This window comes from Pomacea canaliculata, linkage group LG9, assembly GCF_003073045.1.
Source record: "Pomacea canaliculata isolate SZHN2017 linkage group LG9, ASM307304v1, whole genome shotgun sequence".
Lineage (NCBI taxonomy): Eukaryota > Metazoa > Mollusca > Gastropoda > Architaenioglossa > Ampullariidae > Pomacea > Pomacea canaliculata.
In genome coordinates, this window is record NC_037598.1 from 26,205,573 (window position 1) to 26,212,433 (window position 6,861).

A 6,861-nucleotide genomic window follows, 5' to 3' on the forward strand; every position below is an offset into this window, starting at 1 on the left:
CTTGGCGGGCGGTGGTTTGGTTGCCGTGACTGCTGGTGGTGGTGGTACACTGGGAAGGTGGGGGGTCCTCAGTTACAGCTACACCAGTAACACACAAGCCTGAACTACGAGGGGAGTGACGACCTCAGCCATAGCTACACCATAGTTGTACTAGGTGGGGGGGGGGAGATGAACTGTTCCTCCTTGAGAGACAGATGGCGCCGTTGTCCACTCGATGGCAAAGCTAACAGATTGCCGGCAGAGGAAAGCGAGCTTGTCACGAGGGCAAATCTCAAGTGACGTCACAGCTCACCATAAAAGGGAGAGAAGGGTTTTATCATTTTTGAGATGTGGCTGCTACTTGGCAGTGAAAAATCACAAAGAACATTCAGGAAGTCTTCAACTAATTTAATTAGAAGGACATCGCAATAATCCGTTTTGGGCTTTCAGAACTGATTAGTTTCGTCCACGTGACCAAGTCAGCACTCACGGCTGGCGGTTTATACGACTTCGCCTCTATCGTCTCCTTCGACGTCGCCTTCTCAGATCATCTTGTCAGGGTCACGGTGAGTTGAACTGAGGCCAGGAGCTACTTTGTGTGCCGGCCGCTACCCACCACACTCCTCACCATACGACTTCAGGCGTTGGGAAAATCATGTTCACCTTCTCCTTTTGAAGACAGAAAAAGAAAAACGGAAAACACTGCTGTCAGCCTCACGATGATGCGGGTATTTTAAACGTCCTGCATGTAAGTATGTAAGACACATGTGTGGTGGGTACGTCTACTGAGACATGAAGACTTGGTGATTGCGTATCAACTGAGGTTGTTGATGTCGTAAGTCGATTGTCCACCAAGACAGTTATTTTTGCAGGAGATTGCGCAGAAAGATATTAAAGGTGTACAGTCCCTGTTGAGGGCGGGATTGATCGACTGTAGACCAGAGCCCGGGGCTGTATGATGGCTGTACACTGTAGTTGTAGCCGCTAGGTGGGGCGAGCTGGACTGATGTGCTTCATGGTGTTGAGAGCTCCACTCGTCCTGAGTACACTCTGCTACAAATGTCGATACACGTGCAGCGCTGTCAGGTCAGCGAAGACAAAAGGTCTGCAATGCTGGGCCCCAGCACAGCGGCACTTCCATGGATTCCCGGGAGTTGAGGAATTTTTTTTTTAAGTGCATTCCATTGCACTGTGGGTATGGTGCTGACCAGACATGCGCCTTGAAGACGTGTGACGCGATCAATGGCCGCTGATGTCGCTCCAGGGTTGACAGTTCACTTCGGCTTACGGTTGGTGAAGTCTTCAGCCTCTCTCCGAGACTTACCACCTTACTGTACAGACGACAGGCACGACTAACACTGACAAGAAGCGTGTCACCTTAATTTACAAATGGCGGAGACATTTATCCGTTGGAATAGGGATGATATCAAATAAGTCTTACAGCCGTTGATTTAAATTAATGTTGCTCCAAGGAGAAGGCAGGAAGTGGGTTCAAGAGATGGCGATGTTTCATTGTCCGTCAGCAGTCCGAGCTTTTTACCCTCGGTACACGTGTCTGCCCCTGGCCAGCAACGAGCATCTCTATCGGGCCACAAACATACTTTGCTGAGGTCACCTTATTTTTAGAAGGAACTTTTTTAATAGTCAGCAGCAATTAGTGAAATGTCCTCGTTCAGCTCATTTTTTCCCTTTCCCAGCATTCTATATTCGATTTCTGATTTCCTCCGTCTTTCTCGTTTTCCTTTTTGTGCACCTCTGTCCCTCCCTTCTCCTGTATCCCCGTACCAGTTGCTGTCTACCTTGCCAGGTGTCACGCCCAATCGCTGTCAGTCACGACTTCCCGTTTCTCTTGATGGTTGTCGTGACGACCTCCTGTAACCTCAGGTTCATGTCACTGAGGTCAAAGGTTAACACGATTCCCTTCTCGCAAGTCTGTGAAATGTTTACGTTGTTGTCAAGTAGGGCCACTCCAAGTCTTCTCACATTTCTGTCCTCAACCCGACGGATGGTTGTGAGGGAAATAGAGTTTGTGTGAACTAGAGACCCGGACTCGCAGTTTGCTGTTTTCACTTTCTGCTTCTGATATTTTCTAATGGGTTAGCTGATTGCTGCTTTGGTTTTCTATAGCCATATAGAGTTTCTATGAGGTATCCAAGACTTGAAAATGGCGGGGATTACTTGTGTGGATCACATGACCGCATTGCTGGGGGAGAAAACGGTTGTAAACAAGAAATGCTGCTGCATTGGGAAATATTTTATCGATGCCTGACAGGCTGTAACAACAGCCCCATCATTTCTTGCACACAGCTGCAAAATCACAGCAAGGCCCATTTCACAATTTCTGCAGCATTTGTAATCCTACCTGCAATATGGCGGCCAGAAAGCTGGGAGAGTTACCTCCCCTGAGATGTACGGCAAGTTGGACTTCTCTGATGACGACACCAGCACCAGCACCAGCACGATCCTCAGAGTCGGCTGCTGCAACCATCGTATTTGCATAAATGATTAAAGAAATAAAAAAAACCTTCTCAGCTTTCCTACTCGGAAGAGCTGAAAAACACGGTCATGGGCGGGTAATCCAATCAGCTCATGGGCGGGTAATCCAATCGGCTGGCTGCTGACCGTGAGAACGAAAAAGTCCAAAAGTGAAAATGAGACCGAGATGGGAGCGAGGCTTGGCTGCCTTCTTGATCCGGGCCATTCCGGCCGCCATTATAGTCGTTACCAATGCTCCAGCAAGACTGGCAATTCTATTATTGGCTGTGATGGGGGGAGCCACCGGCCATTAAGATTAAGCTGCGATATTGCTGACTGTGGCGGAGGATAGCAGCAATTTGGGAGATTGTCTCTGCCAGATATTGTTACAGCTCCTGACACCACCACAGCCCTGGCGCCTCCACAACCACACCTGACGATGCCACAGGCCACAGAGCCAGGGCTCGGGGCCAATAATACTGAGAATACTATAGTGATATGCCTGCAATACTACTACTACTAACTACTACTATAACTAATAATACTACTACTACCGTAGTCGCGGTACTCTACCTTGTGACGTGTTATTACAGTCTCAATATTTCAACCTTTCGTTGCCAAGTTTACTCCGTTAAAGACGATGTTACATCACTTTCATTTCCCACTCAGTTTCACATTTCACTAAGCTTCAGTTCTCTTAATCCAGAGTTATCTCCGGCTAATCTTACTCCAAAGTGCCTTGCTGACCATATTTATCTATAATATATATTACAAATATGTAGCTAAGATATTAAGCATCCCTATCACATATTAAAATGCTATCTTATATACTAAAATACCTAGCTTACTAGACATCGCTCACATGTCAAACATATCTAGCTGATAAACTAAGCAAAGGTAACCTATACATTACATGTAACATACCTAGCCTGTATACTACACCTAGCTCACACGTGAAGGCAGGTGAAACACGGAGCTGATATATTAAACATATATTTCTATACTAAACATGCCTGACTCATACTTTACTCTTGTGGCCGCCATCACTACTACCATCTTCATCATCACCACCCTCCCCCCACTGCACCATTTGTGGAGGAGATGATGTGTGGACTGGTGACTGACAGGAAGTTTGTGTCTTGGTGCCAGTCCCACAGCAAGAAGGTTGTTGTTGTTTGTGTACACAGCATGTCAGAGCAACAACAACAACTCCTCAGGTGCAGTCTGGGGGTCAGTCTTGTCCTCTACATGCTCAGTATTTGGGGTGTAGATGGAAGGGCATTACTTTCTCAAGTCAGGGTAGCATTTGAAGCCCCAGTAACCTGTAACCCACCCTTCACAGCAGGGCTGATTCATTCTCACGAGCAGTTGCTTTCTAAAGCTTTTTTTCTTAGTTTGAAAATAAAATAAAATATTTAACCTGCTACATGAGGGCGGGAATCATCACCAGCTCTCGTCCAGCAGCACATTCATGATGTCAGTGAGGTGCAAGCCGGAAGTGTGAGTTCCTTCTCATCCCACCTCATTCTTTATTCTCTTTTTTCTTTCCATCTTCTGTTACTTGGCCTGGGCGGCGATTGATTTAGGTGTTGGGTGTTGCCGAGCTCGGACAGCCTGCCCCTCCATTAAACATGCGGCCAGCGTCTCCCATTGGCAGCTCAGCTCCTGAAAGTTTAAAGCCAATATCCTGAATTTTCACAAGCCTCCTTTTTTCCTCTTAGGAGAAACAGCTTTCTCCTGAAACCATCGAGATTTTATCTTTACCATGCATCGTGAAGGCGCATGCGCGGCATCAAGAGGAAGGTGCGAGGAGTGCTAGCAATCAATAGAAGCTGGGACTTCGAGAAAGCAGCGTGACGTCACAAAGTCACAAAAAACGATTTGCATTCACGGCAGACACAGACGATCGGTCACATGACCTCTGACGGTTTGTGACGTGCGCCTGTTTCGGTTAAACTTAACGTCACTCAGTGCAAGCCGAGACGCGGCTGTCGCACCATCAGGCATCAAGGAGCAATGGGCGTCAGCATCCGGGTGACCTGAGCATCCGCAGGCTCGGGGCGACTTGCAGCGGGACATTGGGGGCAGGAGAAGGGAGGGTGGACAGTCTGAGGGGGTGGGTGGCCGGCGGGTGGCTAAGCTTGGCCGGACGCAGCAACAATCGAATTGAGTCGCCGTCACTGTCAGGAGGAACTTGGCTAACTGAATAAAAGACTGCGATGTCGGACTGTAAAAATTCGATCAAGCAAAAAGCAATAGCAGTGCGTCAAAAGTAATTAGCGTCGTTAAAATTTGTTCACGTGATGACAGCGCCACATTGGAGGAGGCAAAACTTTATTATCCGACGTGGAGCTGCCACAAGGACTGGCGCTGGCGGCCGGACCGAAAGGTCTGAATGATTGCAGGAGAAGGAGAGATCCTTGCAGAAGGCCGTGGGGCGGGTGGGAGGGTGGGTGGGCAGGGAGGCTGAAGCCAAATCGAGTCTGCATGTTGATGCTTGCCACGTCATGCACTTTCTCAATTAGTCTCCCAATACATCGGAGGACAAACTTGGTCTGCGAGTTGGGGTGGGGTGGAGTCGGGTGGGCGGAGGTAGGGTGACTGTGGCCATGACACTCTGTAGTCTCCGCCACATGGCAGAGCAGAGAGATGGAGATACTGACTTGTTCGCTTGTTGGACGGACAGACGGACGCACACGCAGACGTTTTCATTTCGCTCCAGTCACTGACATGTATAAAATCATCAGGCACCAAAGATGGATGTATACTCAGTATCCACTGACAGTCACACCGGGGGTGTGGGAGTGCATGTGGTGGGGGACAGTTTCTCACAAGAATGCAGACACGTAAGCACACACACAAATAATTGTCGCACAAGAATACAAACATATTAGCACACACACAGAACATGTACAAACTCCTGTCTACTCACCATCCACCGCAAGACTCGAGTTTTTCTCTCCGATGCACATCCTTGCGCAAAAGTTATTTTTAACTCATCTATGTTGAACTTATTTTTGCCCTTATTTTATTTTACTGGCTTCCCCTCACCTGCTACAGCAGAATGTCATCCTCCTGTACTGTCGGCTCATGCCATCATCTCTGTGTGCTGCATGTTGACAACAAGCTACATTTTCACCAGTTGTGTCCTATGTTTCAATAGTGTACAGAAGGAAGAGAGAGAGAGAGAGAGAAAAAGAGAGGGAGAACTATAAAAGTGTCCGACATTCATGAGAAAGACCGGGTGGGTAGGAAGGCTTGGGGATACCTGTAACACCTGTACAACTGTCAAACCATCTTTATTCCGCATCCCACGGAACTCGTAGAGACAGACACACGTGACTTCACTGGAATCAACATGTCGGCAGGTCAGGCGGTTCGCAACATTTCCACATCCTTCCGTTTCATCACCAACACCACCAACCGCAACATTCTGTGCGCCGAGACACAGCAAACCGTGTTTTTCGCTCGGGCTAGCCGAGACCACAGCAGCGCTGGAGGTTTTTCCCTTCAAACTCGAGACCCGCAGCGAGTTATTTGAGAAAACAGCGCGTGAAGTAATCACATTCTCCACCTCCTTCATGCCACGTAATGCCAGCGGTGACGTAGGCGGTGTGCGCGAAGGAAGTACCCTGATTGCCGGGCGGACGGGTGGCCGCTGCCTCCACCCCGGTGTTGACTGTGTAAGCAGTCAGGGTGTCCAAGACAACACTTGTCAACCTTCAGGAAAATACGAGAGCAAAGCGCTGTCAGGTCTGGGCTGGCAGATGAGACGTCACGTCACGTGACCTATGTACGCGTTCTTGAGTCGAGCTTTGGTGTGACGCCATACGTCAGAGCTGAGCCACACTGTAGAGTGACGTCACACCACTCGTCACCTTCAGAGCGGCTCCGTGTTTAGAAGTGTTTGTCACGTGACGTGGTAAACCCGTCCTTCAAACTGATTAATTTATTTTATTAATTTATTTAATTTATTTTGATGAAGCTTGGGGAAGGCAGGAGGCAGTGGCATTATTTTAGGAAACGTTGAGCAGCGACAGGTGCTGGAGTCTGCTGTAGATACCGCGCTCAGTCTATTGAAGTAGACAACATGGACTCCATTCACGTTAGTGGCTGTCTGTCTATTTACATCGTGCGACATGTGTATGAACCGTGTAAGACATGTAGGACACGTGGAGACATGTGTAACATCTCCAAGTGTTGCCATGTTAGGCAATCACTCGCCTAGTACGTCACTATTAGTGAAGACGACGACTACTGTGACGTACCAACGGCGTTTGCTCAGGAGGAAGACTCATCACACCCTCTGCAATGCTGTTGTCCCCACGGCATCAGGTAAAGTTTCGGGTCAATTAAACAAAGATAACGGGTATCATCGATCAGCAGGAAAGCAGTCTGCGGCTGATT